This window comes from Triturus cristatus, chromosome 12 (assembly GCF_964204655.1).
Source record: "Triturus cristatus chromosome 12, aTriCri1.1, whole genome shotgun sequence".
NCBI classification, from domain to species: domain Eukaryota; kingdom Metazoa; phylum Chordata; class Amphibia; order Caudata; family Salamandridae; genus Triturus; species Triturus cristatus.
Genome location: NC_140595.1, coordinates 577078084 through 577096922, shown reverse-complemented (window position 1 = coordinate 577096922; position 18839 = coordinate 577078084).

Below are 18839 nucleotides of genomic sequence, written 5' to 3'. Positions count from 1 at the left end.
TTTGTTGTCTTTTGCTATGCTATGTTTTGTTTTGTTATGCTATGTTTTTTGTGTTTTGTTATGTTATGCTGTGTTACGCTATGTTTTGTTATGCTAAACTATGTTTTGTTGTGTTTTGCTATGCTATGCTTTGTGTTATGCTATGCTATATTTTGTTATGCTATGCTATGTTTTATTGTGTTGTGTTATGCTATGCTTTGTTTTGTTATGCTTTGCTATGTTTTGCTGTGTTTTGTTATGCTATGCTGTTTTGTTCGTGTTTTGTTATGCTATGATATGTTTTATTATGCTATGCTATGTTTTGTTTTGCTATGCTATGCTATGCTGTTATGCTATGCTATGTTTTTTGTGTTTTGTTATGTTATGCTGTGTTACGCTATGTTTTGTCATGCTATGCTATGCAATGTTCTGTTATGTTTTGTTATGCTATGCTATATTTTGCTATGCTATGCTTTGTTGTGTTTTGTTATGCTAATCTTTGTTTTGTTATGCCATGCTATGTTTTGTTTTGCTATGCTATGTTTTGTTATTTTTTGTTATGCTATGCTTTATTTGGTTATGCTATGGTATGTTTTGTTTTGCTATGCTATGCTTTGTTAGGTTATGCTATGCTTTGTTTTGTTATGCTATGCTATATTTTGTTATGCTATGCTATGTTTTGTTGTGTTTTGTTAAACTATGCTATGTTTTGTTCTGCTGTGTTATGCTATGCTTTGTTATGCTATGCTATATTTTGTTGTGTTTTGTTATGCTATGCTTTGTTGTGCTTTGCTATGCTATGCTATGTTTTGTTTTGATGTGTTATGCTATGTTTTGTTATGCTACGCTATGTTTTGTTTTGTTATGTTGTGTTAGGCTAGGCTATGTTATGTTGTGTTAGGCTAGGCTACGTTATGTTGTATTAGGTTATGCTAGGCTGTGTTATGTTGTGTTAGGCTAGGCTGTGTTATGTTGTGTTGGGCTAGGTTTTGTTGTGTTGTGCTGTGCTGTTGTGCTGTGTTTTGTTTTATGTTTTTGTTTTGTTTTGTTAGGTTATGGTTTGTTATGTTTTGTTATGTTATACTATATTTTGTTATCAAGTGTTTATGCCACAGAGCAGAATGGTAAGACATGTCACATCACCACACAATGCTTGCCTGCAACCCAAGCCTATTGTCGCATTGAGCTGCACGTGCAGTCCGCATTCGGGTCAATCTAAGCCATCATTAATGCAAGGAGACATTCAATACTTTTGGAATGCACGCGCTACAACTTGAAAGTTGTGTTTTATTATGCTATGGTATGTTTTGTTATGCTATGCTATGCTTTGTTATGCTATGTTTTGTTGTTTTTTGTTATGCTATGTTTTGTCGTGTTTTGTTATGCTATGCTATGTTTTATTGTGCTTTGCTATGCTATGCTAGGTTTTGTTTTGTTGTGTTATGCTATGTTTTGTTATGTTATGCTAGGTTTTGTTTTGTTATGCTATGCTATAATTCGTTATGTTATGTTGTGTTAGGCTAGGCTATGTTATGTTGTGTTAGGCTAGGCTATGTTATGTTGTGTTAGGTTAGGCTGTATTATGTTGTGTTAGGCTAGGCTGTGTTATGTTGTGTTAGGCTAGGTTGTGTTGTGTTGTCCTGTGTTGTGTTGTGTTGTTTTGTTTTGTTAAGTTATGGTTTGGTATGTTTTGTTATGTTATACTATGTTTTGTTATGTTATACTATGTCATGTTATACTATGTTATGTTATCACGTGTTTATGCCACAGAGCAGAAAGGTAAGACATGTCACGTCACCAAACAATGCTTGCCTGCAACCCGAGCCTATTGTTGCGTTGAGCTGCGCGTGCAGTCCGCATTCGGGTCAATCTGACCCATCATTAATGCAAGGAGACATTCTATACTTTTGGATTGCATGCACTACAACTTGAAAGGTGGTTTGCATTGATTGCAACTAATACTTGTGAGTATTTAACATGCTATGAGCACTGATTGACAAGTGACATCATCAAACACAGGTGGATGGTCTGCTAATAGCAGCACGCCTTTATACCTGATGTTTTTTAATTATGAGACAGGGATAATGGCCTTACTTAGCTGTTATACTAATGTTATACTATGATTTATTCAAAAAGACATGTAACGTCACCACTGCAGCCATGATTTGCAAGCATCAATGTGTCTTCCCACGCCACCACCCTCACCAACTGTTCCCATTTTTAACGAACAATATGCTAATTTGCGAAATTCCTTTTCTGTATCTTCGGAGATGCGGGAGTGAAAGGCCCTGCAAATTTGGAGGTTTTCACTTTAATGTGAATTAACCATTAAACTGGTGTAAATTGAATATATGCGCCGCGTCGTTTTTCAAAAAAACGTCAACGTGACAAGCGTACATTTTGAAATCCGATTTTGCTATAAGGGCAATTTTATTATAATTAAAATGGCGTCTTTTTCACTTTCTACCATTTGCCAAATTAATTAGGAAATGCGGCTGGCAGCAATATCATTTCAGTGACCCATATAGAAACAAAATGTTCACCATCTATATTTAATGCATTCTGTGTACAGCCAGAGGCAGACTAAACAAGCTTTGGCAAGGCGGCCGCGGCCGCGAAAGTGAAAGTGATACGGAGGAAAGACACATGGCGCTGCGCGCGTGCACGTTCACGTGCACGGAAGCTTTAGGCCACGGCAGCACTTTGAAAAGCCTGTATACAAAATGTCTCGGCCAGATCAGCGCAAGCGCTGGATCAGGCGAGACCTAAAAAGGAGCTTCTGGCAACAATTAAGTCAAAAAACATAGTGAATATCAGGGCTACTAGGCAGATGTATAAGAAGGAACTGTCCAGGGGCAAGATAGAATGGGAAGAAGATAGGTGGAAAAAAATTGAGAGATGCCCTAGTGTCAAAGGATGCTAAATTATTTTGGGCATTGGTAAACTCTGCTACGAGAGATAGTGGGGAATCGTTTTTACCAAATATTGCTTCCTCAGTGTGGGAGGCACATTTCGCCGCACTTTACACTTCTCCCTTGGTTGTTATACCTGAACATTTGAATAGGGCTACGACATTACAATCAGATGATCCTCTCTGTGCTCCCCCGGCCTTAGACCTCCCGCACGAGTATCGACTGCGGGGGGCCTCTGACTGGGGAGACCAGGCAGGTCATTTGGACGCTGGAGTGAGGCTGGCCTCTGGAAGTGTTGAGAGTATCTCAGTCAAGGAAGTTGAATCTGCAATTGCTAGGCAGCTTCCTAATAAAGCACCAGGCCTTGACAAGGTACCAGGTGATCTCTTCCGTTCCCAACCAAAAATTTGGGCACCGTACCTAGCCGTATTGTTTAACGCGGTTTTGCTGGGAGCCAAACTGCCGGACACCTGGGCAGGGGCCGAGATCGTTCCCATTTTCAAAAACGGTTGCCCCTTAGTCCTCTCAAACTATAGGCCGATAAGTCTTCTGGATACTACCCAGAAACTTATGGGCCGGATCCTTCTGGATAGAATACTTAGGTGGGCGGATGAGAATGAAGTAATAACTACTCTCCAGGCTGGTTTTAGATCTGGGACTTCGACCCTGGACCAGCTCTTTAGGCTACAGGTCCTTTATTGGAAGACTAAGTATTGAGGGTGGTAGCCTCTACTTGGTCTTCGTAGATTTACAGACCGCCTTTGACCTTGTGCCCAGGGAAAATCTATGGAGGGTCTTGAAAGAACTAGACCTTCCACCCTACCTATTAGACGTCCTGAAGCGTTTCCACAAAGGGAATTATGCCCAGGTTAGATGTGGGAAGAATGGGGAACTATCGGCCCGCTTCCCTGTAACTAGAGGAGTACGCCAGGGCTGCGCCCTGGCCCCTACGCTCTTTAGCCTCTACATAAATGGTCTGGTGGGTGAGCTAGATATTGTTAGGGATAGCGATGCCCCTCGGCTGGCGTCCGGAAGGGTGCCTGCTTTGATGTTCGCAGACGACACCTTATTGTGGTCTCGAACTTCTACAGGCATCCAGAGGGTACTGGACGGTTTTGTATCATTCTGCGCCTCGCGGGGACTTGAGATCAACCTAGAAAGACGAAGTTCATGATCTTCGGTCCCCCGAAACGCACCCGCCCCAGCCCAGTTTTAAATGGTACCCCACTTGAAAGGGTTAGAACTTTTGTATATCTGGGTGTTACCCTGACTGAAGATTTCGGCTGGGGTCCCCCGGTAACCAAATCTGCCCTGAGGCTTACACAGATAGTGGGAGGTATCAGTAAGTTTCAGAGGAAAACTCAATTTAAGCCAGTCTCCCCAGCCCTTGAAATCTATGGTGCCCAAGCTAGACCTGCCGCAATGTATGCTGCAGAACTTTGGGGCCATACGTGTATATTGAGCCTCTCTAAGGTTGAGCACACATTTATCAGGAACTTGTTAGGGCTCCCCCAGAGCACTCCGCTTATACCTCTGAGATTAGATCTAGGTCTAGAGCCTATCTCGGAACTCCTAGCGACTCGACCCCTTTTCTATTGGAGAAGGCTGTGGACAGTACCTGAACTTGGTGACTATAGAGCTGAGTTCTCTGCAATTTGGGATCAGCTGAAGAGCAGAAATATACCCTGGCTATCCCACATTAAAGCTGTTGTACATCAAATAGGCTTGCCTCAATTATGGGAGACCCCAGAGGAAAGTTGAACAGCGGTGCGGAGAACTGAGCTGCTGGCCCTACTTAGCACAATTTAAGTTTGCTGCACCGCTTGCCAGTAATGGGTAGGTTGACCATAGAATTCCTGCAAATAAAATTTGAGCCCAGGAGAGAGGAATTCTTAGATTGGATACAACCCCCAATGGCAAAAAAGTTATATACACAATTAAGGCACAATTAAGGCACGGTTGCCTCCCGATTGGGGCATTGATTTGTAAATGGGCTGGGCGAGGAGAGGGAATTTGCCCAGCTTGTAATGAAAGTAGAGAAGATATGGTCCACGTTTTATTTTTCTGGCCTGCTTATAGTGCAATACGTAGGTCCTGGTTGGTGCCATTGTGTAGAAACCTGGGCCTAAAACAATGTGCCCAAGCCTGTAGGATTTTAAGATACGATACCTCACCCCCCATTGTGTTTTCTGTCTCCCGTTTTTTTATACGGTATGTGGCGGAGGAGGTCTGCCGTGATTAACTGTTCTTAATATTGATGAACTGAATTGTTCCTTATGTCTTCCTTGATAACTCTTTGTTTAATAATTTTGTAACCTATGTGCTTAACCCCTTCAGTGCCCGCCCCTTTCCCCGCCCTGTGCCGGCCGTTTCATTAGCGGGCGGGGTTTGTGACGAGCTGGTCTCGTCATGGGCACAGCGCAACCGCGGCCCATGACGAGACCAGCTCGTCACGGGCATTGAAGAGGTTAAATATTTATGTATTTTATCTTGTATGTATATATTTTACCTGTGCTTTTATGGTCTTTGACCGAAATAAAGTTACCAAGAAGTAATTCAGAATGTCCCCGTCCAGTTCCTGGTTTTAGCCAGCCCACTGACAGCACTCGTCTAAGAGGTGATGCGCACTGCTCAGCACTGGTGTTCGATCTAGAAACTCAAATTAAAGTTGCACCAACAAGATTTTTTCCGCTACATTATGTTCATTTTCAGGCTACTCTAATAAATGGATTAACCAGCTTTTACTGCTATCTGGGTTTGTATTTTGCCCGCTTCCTATGATGGCACCCGCTATGTTAGGTACACACGAGACAGATAAAAAACTGTCAAATTGAAGAATCGACTTCTTAATCACACCAACGTTTTTGTGAAGCTTTAATATTAACTGGGTGTATGCATTGTATTGGAGCGGCCAGGCTTCAGGAGAGAATCTCACAGGAAGCCTCGCTCTGATCTTCCAGTTGAGTTAGAGCATTAGTGTGGGGATGGCATGAAGCCCCTTAGTAATACTCCACTGCTCCTCATGAGAGCTCCTCTTCAGCAACAGTGGGCGTCCATTTAGGAAATAGTATCCAACTGAAAGTTTGTAGTGGCGCCATCTATGTGAGCTGTTAGAGGTGGGCCAGCCTACAAATTACCAGGGAAGTCGAGCCAGAGCTGAGCCAAGGCTCTGGAATGGGCCCTAAGAGCCCTGCAGGAGCAGAGCTGATGAAAATATTTGCCAAGTAAATCATGTAAAAATCTGCTAACCTCGTTTCAAAATTGAAAAAAGTCATAGCTCTTTAACATGCAGATGCGTTTCACCTCAGTACATTAGTTTATATCACTACAAGGAAAGGCATTTAATAAAAGAGATTTTATTTTAAATAGGGGGTTAGAAAGATTCCCCACCTCCTGCCCGGACAACACTAGTAATGACCTAAAAATGCAGTTCAGTGGTGATCTGTTTCCTATATGTGGGCAGAATTATTATTATAGATAGACCAACATTGTAATATTATCAATGAAACACAAGGTTTTCGTATTGCATACACCCTGGACATAAAATAATTATAGGTGCTCTTGTCTGATAACGAATTAAAAAGAGTGTTGGTGAAACACAATATTTGCCTAGGATCACACAATCTGGTAAAGTAGGGAAGCCGGGATTTATCCGAGGTTTTCTGGTTTCGCAATTCAACCACTACATAGGTGCCTCTTTGTCTCTACTTTTTTACATCAAAGGTTAATGCTTTGGGTTTAATTTTGGGTGCATGAGGTTAGAGCATGAGTGGCAGGCAGGCAGGCCGAAGTCAAGGCTCATGTTGGGCCAGAGGATCCAAGAAGTCCTCGAGTTGGACCAGAGCCATCTTGCCTGAGCTTTCAGTGACTTGCCCACCTCCAAGATATGTGGTAAGTTCCATACCACTGCACCCTGGTAGCAGGGGGGAAGGAACACTACTTTGTTAATGGCCTGCTATAAAACAAGATAGGCTTTAGTAAGTAACTGTCTGCTTTGTAAATGACAAAGGGCCAATGGCAATGAGTGGCAGCCATTTTGAGCAAGCCGTTCTTCTTGTATCTATTTTATGCTATTTGAAATTCAACAGAAATAAGGGGAAAGGTGAATGACATCATCGCTGGCAGGTGCACAAACATCTGCTAAATAAAGGTAGATCTTACTGCCCCTGATTGAGTTAGTCTTCTTATCAAGGGCTCAGTGCAGAGATCACGCGCGCAGGTAATGATTGACTTATTTAATTAGCTGCTTCCTGCGCTGCATGGCACACTCCTGTGGGCTGCATTAACCAAGGCTGCTGCCCAGGGCACGGCCGCATCCAAAGGATTTTTGACCGTAAATCCTACATACTTCGGGCTTTAAAACCTCAAGTGCCTAGAGGCTATTCAGCTCGCTGTGCATGCGCCATGAAAAGTCGACACCCACCAACTAATGGTAAAATACTTCCTCCTAAGAGAACTCGCCCCCAAAGACATTGCAGCATAATTAGATAATTAAGTCAACATCCCACCCCACCGCCATACACGCACACACAGCACTGGCCGCTAGTGTTTATGGTGCTATGGATACTCCTATTGTCATGTTACGGCGCTTGCCGTCCCCCTCCACGAAGACGCACACACAGAGACGACCCGAAATACTCACTTCCGGGCGGAAGTCGAGTACCGGTCTAGTCATCCACAGGAGCACTAGGGTCAAGGAAGCGCTTCCGGGGGAAACGCTTATACGCCGCGTTTCCCGCCGGCTCGGCGCTTCGTATTCTTTGGAGTTCCGAGCAGCGAGGAGCGAGAGTGACCGTCCTGAAGCCGAACGGAAAAGAACGCCGTCCCTATCCAGTGGAACCTGTTTCTACCTTCGTCCACGCTTCGGAACCAGTCCTGGCTTCTCAGGTTTTTCCTAACCCTTGCCCCCTAGCCTTCTCGGGCTGTTGAAGGTTTCTCCTGTTCTTGTGCCTGTGGGGGAGTGGAGCCTACCATTGCTGATTTTGCCTTTTATGATTTTGCACAGTTTATTTGCCTCAACGCGCATAGCGCCATTGCAGATTTCCATTGCTGATTTTGCCTCGATGATTTTGCCACTGTTGGTTTTGCCTAAACGCGCATTGCGCCATTTCTGATTTCCATTGCTGATTTTGCCTGGATGATTTTGCCACAGTCTGTTTTTGCCTAAACGCGCTTAGCGCTATTTCTGTTCTCCATTGCTGATTTTGCCTTTGATGATTTTACCCATTAGTATGTGCTAATACTATAGAGGAGTTACTTTCTCGCTGTGGCGCCTTGCTGTTTGTTTTCTCTACTCGGAAGCAGGGGTTAAACATTGATTGCCGCTTCCAGGGTTGTTACAGGAAACTAGCTTGATTTCCACTGACCACGGTGAGAGAGCACCGACATTTGCTTACTGCATAGCCTGTCCTTGGCCTTTCACCTACGCTACGGCCGTGTAGCGACCGGCGTTCCCGCAGTAGGGTGAGTTCCTTGAGTCTGGGACAGGACATAGCTCTGTGTGTGCTTCCATTGTGGTTGTGGGTTCTTCACTGACCATAGTCTTCCTCTATCACAGGTCATTCCGAGATACCCTGCACCCCTACCCACCGCTTTCATTCAGGCTCCTTTCCCTGCGCCCATCTCATCCCTGCTGGGTTCTACGGTCCACGAGGGTCAGGTGGGTGCGGGGACGGGCGCTCCTGTCGTCTCTGCGGAATCGCTGCACAAGCAGAGGTAAGTCTTGTGGAGCATATTGACAGAATACGAAGCCCACGTTTACCATTCTGCCCAGACGACATGGGCGACCCAGAGGTCACCTTGCAAGACATTGCCTCCATGCTAACCGCAATACAGGCAGAAAACCTCAGCTTACGTCACGACATGACTACCCTACAGGGCCAGATGTCATCGGGGGTCACCAACCCTTGGGGGTCCGCCCCGAGCCACCGGAGCATACAGGAAGGGATATTACGACAGCCAACATTTACGTTTGGGGGGTCCTCTGCCGCCAGCAACCCGACTCCTGCGGTCCAAGTTATCGCTCCTCATCCCGTACAACTGGCACCACCGGAACGGTTCTATGGCGACAGTACCAAGTATGGCATCTTTATCCATCAATGCCACTTGCATTTTATGGCCAGGAACACTGCCTTTCCTGATGATGCATCCAAAGTTGCCTACATCCTGTCGTACATGGGCGGAGACGCCGCTCAGTGGTCAATAGCCTTGGTTGAACACGACGACCCCATGCTGCACCACCTGCCGACCTTTAAGGAAGCTATGCGACGTATGTTCGCGCGGCACACCTTTGTGCAAGCCGCTGATAACGCGTTGCTCAGCCTCAAGCAAGGCAACCAGGACCTCCTGCACTACATCACCACTTTCAGTAGGCTAGTGATTGAGTCCCAGTGGCCCGAGGACAAGAAGGTGTCAGTCTTTTATCGAGGATTGCGAGACGAACTAAAAGATCTCATTTCGCAGTTCCCTGATCCACCCGAGGAAATCGGTCCCTTCATCGATCTGGTGGTGAAGATGAACTTTCGGTTGCAAGAACGAAAGTCAGATAAAGGAGGAAGCAGTGACAGTCGTCTCCTATCTATGGGGGAGAAGGAGACCCGGAAGACCCAGGAAGGGCCCGGTCCCCAGAGCGACGCACCTGAACCTATGCAAATCGGAGGCATAAGAGGTCCTTTGTCAAGTCAGGAAAGGGAACGGCGGAGGAAACAGAATCAATGTCTGTACTGTGGGAAAAGCGGACACTTCGTCAGGGAATGTCCGGTGAAGCCCACGAAGTCCCGGAGCGGGAGGCCGTTCGCGTTGCCCATCACCAAAACGGAGAAGACGGGAAACGAGACAACCCAGTAGATAAGGGGATCCGTCTTCTGGGTTTTTCGTATTGCAATGCCGCGATCCCTGCTGTAGTCGACGGTACTCACCATATAGGAATGGATGTTTCCTTGCAAAACCAGGAGGGCAGAACCTGGCAAGTGACGGCGATGTTGGACTCCGGTGCTACAGGCTGTTTCATAGACACCGCATTCTCACGTGCCTTGGGTATAGCCACAGTGTCAAAGGCCCAACCCGAGACGGTCAAGGCGGTGGATGGAACAGACCTAACTTCCGGCCCTATTCGGCACCACACCGAGAAAATGACTATGTCCTTTATCAATCACCACGCCGAAGTCATCAGCTTTGACGTCATTGATGCTCCTCAATTCAAGGTGATATTGGGGTTGCCGTGGTTGGTGAAGCACAATCCTCGCGTTGATTGGGTATTCAGAAGCATCCACTTGGACTCAGAGCATTGTTGTGATTCCTGTTATACCCAAGACCACCTCCTCGGGACTCGCTCCATACAAGCAAGATCGCTGCCCGTGCAGGGAATGGGGTTGGTTTCCCAAGCAGCCGTGCCCAAAGAATACCTGGACCTCGCCGACGTGTTCGACAAAAAAGGAGCCAACACCTTGCCGCCGCATCGCTCGTTCGATTGCCGGATAGACCGGATTCCCGGTTCCACGTTGCCCTGCAGCAGGATTTATTCTCTCACGGAGAAAGAAAACGCCCACCTACGCTCCTACTTGGACGAGTATTTGGTCAACGGCTTTATCCGTCATTCCAGGTCTCCGGTTTCCTCTCCTCTATTTTTCGTGGCCAAGAAGGAGGGCGATCTGCGGACGTGCATTGACTTTCGAGCGATGAACAACATCACCGTCAAAAACCGTTACCCGCTGCCCTTGATAACCAACCTCCTGGAACAGGTAAAAGACGCCTCGGTGTATACTAAACTCGACCTGCGGGGGGCGTACCATCTAGTCAGAGTCCGAAAAGGCGACGAATGGAAGACCGCTTTCCGAACCAAATTCGGGTTATTCGAATACCAGGTCATGCCTTTCGGACTCTGTAACGCTCCAGCAGCGTTCCAGTACTTTATCGACGAGGTGTTACGGGAGTTCATAGACGTCTTTTGCATCGTCTACATAGACGATATCTTGATCTATTCGCAGACCATCACAGAGCACGTGCAGCACGTGCGTTCCGTCCTTCAGCGGCTGGGTAGACATCGTCTGTATGTAAAGCTGGAAAAGAGCGTCTTTCACGTCACCACGGTCGAGTTCCTGGGGCATGTCATCACTCCAGCGGGCATACAAATGGACAACAAGAAAGTGGAAGCCATCCTGTCCTGGCCCCCCCCGGAGTCCGTGAAAGGGGTACAACGGTTCCTGGGGTTTTCCAATTACTACCGCCGATTCATCACTGGCTTCTCCGAGATGGTAGCCCCGATTACCCGGTTGTTGCGTAAGGGAGTGCGCTTCAATTGGGATCAAAAGGCGGACGACGCCTTCCAAGAACTGAAGAGACGTTTTACCGTAGCCCCGGTTCTGATGCACCCCGACACCAAGCAGCCCTTCGTCGTGGAGGCGGATGCCTCTAAAGATGCCATCGGGGGCGTGCTGTCTCAACGGAGCACCCGCACTGGTCTACTGCATCCGGTGGCATTCTATTCCAAGAAACTACAACCTGCGGAACGTAACTACTCGGTGTCGGACAGAGAGCTCCTTGCCATCAAGACCGCTTTCGAGGAATGGCGCCACTTCCTGAAAGACGCCAAACACACTGTAACCATCTATACGGATCACAGGAACCTTCAGTTTCTCCGGTCAGCACGCGCTCTCACCGCCCGACAACTCCGATGGACCCTTTTCTTCAATGACTACGATTTCGTGATCACGTTTCGGCCAGGAAGGGAAAATGCCAAGGCTGATGCCCTCTCGCGGATGGAAGAAGCTGACAACGAAGCTGAGAACACCGAGCCTGTTCCTATCCTTGCCGAGAAACACTTCCAGGGTGTGGTGACGTCTTCGGGCTTCTTAACTCAAGTACGGAAGGACACGGAGCAAGTCAACCTGGAGGGACTGGCGGATGGACGCACAGACGTGTCATACACGGACGGATTGCTGTTTCATGGAGACCGGCTGTATCTACCTGGGGTGCCCAGTCGGCAGGAAGCGGTCCGCCTATGTCACGACCACGTTTTGTCCAGCCATCCCGGTTTCCATAAGACACTGGAGCTCTTGCAGAGACAATTCTGGTGGCCGACCATGGTGGCCGACACAGGACTTCATGTGAGGAGCTGTACCATCTGTCTCCTGAGTAAGAACGCTTCCGTGTCTCCGGTAGGCCTTCTGCGTCCCATTCCGATACCACCGTATCCATGGCACACCATCTCCATGGACTTCGTGGTGGAACTCCCTACCACCAAGACGGGGCACACCACGATTCTCACCATCGTCGACCATCTCTCCAAAATGGCGCATTTCGTGCCTTTGCTGAAGGTGCCCACAGCTGTGACCCTGGCCGGAATCTTTGTGCAAGAAGTAATCCGCCTTCATGGCATTCCATCGGTGGTCATAACAGACCGGGGATCGCAATTCGTGTCCCACTTCTGGAGAGAGGTGTGCAGAATCCTCAAGATGGACGTACGCTTGTCCACAGCGTACCACCCACAAACGGACGGTCAAGCGGAAAGAACTAACCACACCATGGAGCAGTACCTCCGTTGCCTGCTGCTTATGGTTGACAAAGACTGGTCCGAGGTCCTATGGATGGCTGAGTACGCCTACAACAACAGTAAGCATTCTGCCATCGGAATGTCTCCCTTCTTTTGCCTCCAAGGCCGTCACCCCCGCACTTCTGCCTGGGAAATACCCCGGGACTGCTTCTTGCCGTCAGTTCGTTCCTATCATGCTGCCTTACGTACTATCTGGCAGCAAGCTCGCTTTGAGTTGGCCAAGGCAAAGGACACCTACAAGGCGCATGCTGACGCCCATAGACAGAAGGAGCCCGAATACCGCGTGGGTGACCGAGTGTGGTTGTCTATCAGACATCTCAACGTGCATGGCCCCAAGAAACTGTTACCCCGTTATGTGGGTCCCTTTGTCATTGAGAAGGTGGTGAATCCGGTGGCCATGAAACTCACGCTCCCTCCGCACATGAGGATCCACCCCGTTTTCCATGTTTCTCTTCTGCAAGCGGTCCGCCCGGATGGCGGGGTTCCTTCTCCTCCGTCTCCTGTGGTGGTGGAGGACCACGTGGAGTACGAAGTCCGGGCCATCCTGGGTTCTCGTCGTACCAAGGGGAAGTTGTTCTACCTGGTCGATTGGAAGGGGTACGGCCCGGATGAGCGGTCTTGGGAGCCTTTGTCCCATGTTCGCCATGCTCCTGTTCTGGTCCGTGCCTTTCATCTCAGTCACCCCTGCAGCCCTCGCCCTGCAGTCCCTTTTTGAGCCCCGGGGGGGGGGGACTTGTTTTTGGGGGGGGTTCTGTCATGTTACGGCGCTTGCCGTCCCCCTCCACGAAGACGCACACACAGAGACGACCCGAAATACTCACTTCCGGGCGGAAGTCGAGTACCGGTCTAGTCATCCACAGGAGCACTAGGGTCAAGGAAGCGCTTCCGGGGGAAACGCTTATACGCCGCGTTTCCCGCCGGCTCGGCGCTTCGTATTCTTTGGAGTTCCGAGCAGCGAGGAGCGAGAGTGACCGTCCTGAAGCCGAACGGAAAAGAACGCCGTCCCTATCCAGTGGAACCTGTTTCTACCTTCGTCCACGCTTCGGAACCAGTCCTGGCTTCTCAGGTTTTTCCTAACCCTTGCCCCCTAGCCTTCTCGGGCTGTTGAAGGTTTCTCCTGTTCTTGTGCCTGTGGGGGAGTGGAGCCTACCATTGCTGATTTTGCCTTTTATGATTTTGCACAGTTTATTTGCCTCAACGCGCATAGCGCCATTGCAGATTTCCATTGCTGATTTTGCCTCGATGATTTTGCCACTGTTGGTTTTGCCTAAACGCGCATTGCGCCATTTCTGATTTCCATTGCTGATTTTGCCTGGATGATTTTGCCACAGTCTGTTTTTGCCTAAACGCGCTTAGCGCTATTTCTGTTCTCCATTGCTGATTTTGCCTTTGATGATTTTACCCATTAGTATGTGCTAATACTATAGAGGAGTTACTTTCTCGCTGTGGCGCCTTGCTGTTTGTTTTCTCTACTCGGAAGCAGGGGTTAAACATTGATTGCCGCTTCCAGGGTTGTTACAGGAAACTAGCTTGATTTCCACTGACCACGGTGAGAGAGCACCGACATTTGCTTACTGCATAGCCTGTCCTTGGCCTTTCACCTACGCTACGGCCGTGTAGCGACCGGCGTTCCCGCAGTAGGGTGAGTTCCTTGAGTCTGGGACAGGACATAGCTCTGTGTGTGCTTCCATTGTGGTTGTGGGTTCTTCACTGACCATAGTCTTCCTCTATCACAGGTCATTCCGAGATACCCTGCACCCCTACCCACCGCTTTCATTCAGGCTCCTTTCCCTGCGTCCATCTCATCCCTGCTGGGTTCTACGGTCCACGAGGGTCAGGTGGGTGCGGGGACGGGCGCTCCTGTCGTCTCTGCGGAATCGCTGCACAAGCAGAGGTAAGTCTTGTGGAGCATATTGACACCTATTATGCCTATCACAAGCACTATGCACATCAAAAGTGCACGTGAGGTTTTGCATCTTACGCGCAATTTGGAAAATTTCCCAGATTTCTAAAACTGGACTCTTCAATAAGGGTTCTGAAAGGGTTAGGTCAAGGATAGAACTGAAATTTGACTTGACACAGGACAGGTGACAGTCTTGAGAAAAAAAGCAAATCAGGACGAAACACTGTCAGGAGTGATTTTTTATTGAAGAGATATGCTGCTGAAGAAAAGTCAATGAAGAATATAGAATGACGCAGATTGGGATAATTATATGGATCTACAGCCACTGACGTGCAGCTTTACTGATGTTTTGTCTGAGAATAGGCATTTTAAAGAAAATATTGTTTAAAGATAGCACTTAACGAGAGCAGAACCTCGCATACGTGGTTAGTTGATAGCGCGTCTCAAGCATGGGGAAAGTGTGCTGAAATAGCCCTAAGCATTTCTCCAACGAGTTCCAGATGCGAGGCCAATGTAGGTCAATCCCTGTACTGTACGTCTAGGGTAACGACTTTGAGGACCAAGACTACTCACAATGTTCTGAAATGCAGAAGGCGTCTTCAGGGATTCAGATTTCTACTATTATTTTCCTGATGAAAGTGACATTTCTATGCTTTTAAATAGAAAAATACAGTACCTTAATATTTCCTCTTGAAAGCGATCGTGAAAGTGAAAGCGATCGCTATGGGAAAAACAAACATGGCCGCGAGTGGTGCGCGCGCGCCACTGCAAGCCATATGTTTTCAATTATCGCGCCCGTGTCTGGGCACGATAATTGAAAACATATGGGCTTTAGTGCGCGTAACAGACACCAATAGGCCACTGGCGGAGCAATGCGCCCGCCTTTGGCCTATTGCGTGCTCTGTTAAAAAAAGACACGCACACAAAGCTCAATAGCGGAACCCAAAAGGAAAAGCACACGTACGAGCGTGTGCGATTCCAGGGTCCGTTTCTAAACCCCTACAAAAGGGCTCGCCTGCGAGAGCAGTGCTGCGCACTGCATCGCAAGGGGCGAGCCCTAAAAAAGGCACTATAAAGTGGCCACATCATATCACTTTTTTTTCTTACGGTGGGTGGGGGAAGGGACGAGGCAACAGAAAAACAAATACTACACATTTCCAATAAAAAGCAACCTGAGTCAGTATAACGACAAAACAGAATGCACACTGGAGTAAATCACATATGACTGATCTCTGTATACAAAAATAGCGGGTTCCTCACAAACTGCATCTTTCGGTGCTAAACCTTTGGAATGGAAGGTCACCAAATGGTCACTTTTGTTAGCATTCCATGACTACAAACATGCACTGTGCAATCATATTACCCAACCGCAAACTCCATTTGGCATGCCATCTCCTCCTTCAAGAAACGTGTCAGATGGGTTTCAAAGCAAAAATGCAGCGCCATGCAGTGGTTATCTGAGCAGCAGGTATGTTTAATGAAAATAAGCCAATCTGGTTGTTAAAGAGCACACTTGTATGCTAATAAATGAACACGTATTATATTATGCAATAATAGTATGCATGCATTACAGTTTCACATACGATTCTGGTCTGTGGAGATTTTTGCGTCAAGGTTCACAGAGACTCAAAATTGTCACTGACACGTGTCCACAGGTGTGCCTGAAGTTCTGGTCTGAGGGGCAGAACTTCAGATTTCAATAGCATGTTGTGAAGTTTGAAGGACACCACACAACAGTAAGTACTCTACAAGTTGTATTAAGTACAGAGAAAAGCGACCTCAGCCATCATCAGTTGCTTGGCTCAGCTCCAACTGCTGTTTGCTTCAAACATAATATTCTAGTTGTCAGGATAAGAACACACAGCTTCCATGTTCCATTTGTAGTAACATCTCATGTATGATAACATTTAACATTGTCTAACTTACACAACATACCCACACTTCCCAGTTATAAATAAAACACAATAAAATTAATTATGAATTCATATACATATTCTTTTCAATACAAAGGTTTGCCAGACTTTTGTGTGCTTCTTCTAGGTGCAACAAAATCACCAACACCACCACATATTGAATCTTTCTTCTTCTGGCTGGCGTCCGACATTGAAGAAACATTAAGTTTAGCAACTCTATTCAAGTTCCAGATTCAGTGATAATTTGTTTTTAAGCATTTTTGAACATTTTCACCACTTTGAGTGGATTGCTATAATTTGAAAAACTGTCACTTCTTTTGGGCAATTTGATTTTCACCCAATCTCCGACAAGCAAATGTGTTGTTTTAACAGCTTTGCGATTATCAAAATCCAACATTCTTTTCACTCGTTTTCTCTCCTTTTTTTCCCCAATCCTCATTCTTCAAATGCTTTCCATTCCCACGCATTCACCCAAGCAGGATTTTTTTCGAATTATCTTTTATCAAACTGAACAATTCAAAAGGTGTCATACCAGCAGTGGAATGTGGCATCAATCTGTACGGTATCATTTTCTCTTAAACTTGAAGGGGGAACTAGTTGGTTACCTCTCATTAACAAGTCACCATTCACTGGCAGTTATTCCTTAACATTAAAATATGACATGCCTCCCTCTGAGCACTTGTCTTTAGATGTCCAACCTTTGATTATCATCTCCTTAACTTCTTGTAAAATTACATCTTAATTCAATTCCAATTTCCATTTATCTTCTTATAGCACTTCACCAGTGACAACACAACCAAAACTAAATCCCCCATGGAACCATAATCAAAAAACTTTATTTTTATGAAGACTATACTTTGTTGCAACTCAACCTGGAAAAACAATCTGCTATTTTGTTGACTACACCCAGAACAAAGACCAAGCGGCTGATTGCGACTTTGGCGGTGCGGGAGCAGAGCGGCACACCCCCACCCGAACTGCCAAAGTTGACTGCCACCCATCTGCCAGATTAGGAGTTTTCTCCTGGTTTGGCATCACCACAGCAGTGCCTTTGAAATAGGCACCGCAATGCGAAAGTTAAAGCATGTTAATGCATGACAAGGACTGTTTAGTCCATGCCGTGAAGGAACTGTGCGTGAATGCACACAGGAGGGCACACCATGTGCCCCCTGCATGCATCCCAGTATACAGGAGCAACAGGGGGCCCTGCAGGATCCCCTTTGCTTCCCCATCTCCACCCTTTTCATGGAGGGCTCACCACCATGAAAAGGCTGGCGGTGAGGAAACTCAGAATATGCCTGGCTGCGCCGCAGCGGCACCGCCAAGCACATTGCTGTCTCAGACCGCCGCAGCACAGCAAGGGAACGTGGTTACCGGGCGGTTGCTGCGGTCCTAAAACAGTCCAGCCACCGTACTTGTATTACGGCGGTTGGACCACTGGTGCATCTATCCCCGACCGCCACCCACCTCCACCATGGGATTGGCAGTCCGATGGACAGCGGAACTTATAATCAGGCCCTTAATCAAATTCAAATTCTCGTAAAGCCACAACTCATCTTCTTATTCTTTCTGAAATAGAATCAATTCCCGTCTTCTTGAATACTTCTTTCAAAGGTTGTTGTCAGAGTTAACAATAAAAGATCTGCTTCACATGAATTTATGCAGCATCCTCACTGCCCAAAACACAGCCAATCCCTCTTTGACAACTACGGAATAATTAAAATCCACACCACTGAGACATTGAGGAATAAATAAATTAGTTCTCTCCACACCACCACGCCGTAGCGTCAATACTGCTCCTACACCACTTGCTCTGGCATCCGTCAATGAAACCGTTTCATTACCTGGTTCAAAACTCGCCAAGTCGTATGCATTACTTAAACATGATTTGACAGAATTCACTTTCTCCTCACAAGTCTCATGCCACCTGAATTCAGAATTTTTCTTCAACAATAATCTTGAACATTTTTTTTCTGAAAAAGAAGGTATGAATTTACTGTAAATTCGGACATCCCTAAGAACTTCATCAACTCTTATTTATTCCTGGGCACTGACTGGCATGTCACTATTGGCATTAACGAAATATTCTTTAGGACGGATGCCCCTTGCTGATATGGAAAGGCCGAAGTATTCTATCTCTGAAACATTACATTTGCATTTTTTAACCTTCAATGTCAAGTCACTACTTTCAATGTGCCTGCGAACCTCTTTTGAGTCTGGAATCATGTTCCACAACATCGCTGCCAAACACATCGTCCTGGTAAATTTTCTCACTATTCACCCCTTTCAGCACTCTTTCCATGGTCCTCTGAAAAACAGATATTAATCCAAAAGGGAATCCTCAAACATTTAAATGAACCAAAAGGAGTGATAAAAGATGTGAAGGCTTGAGAATCTGGATGCAATTTTACCCCGTGATACGCTGAGGCTAGGTCTAATATTGAAAAATGTGTAGCCCCAATTCAAAGAATAAAACATTTCAGTGATGTTGGGAAGCAGATAATGGTCAAGCACTATACACTTGTTAGGTTCTCTGAGATCAATTCAAAGTCTGGCCTCCGTGTTGACGTAAAGTGCCATTA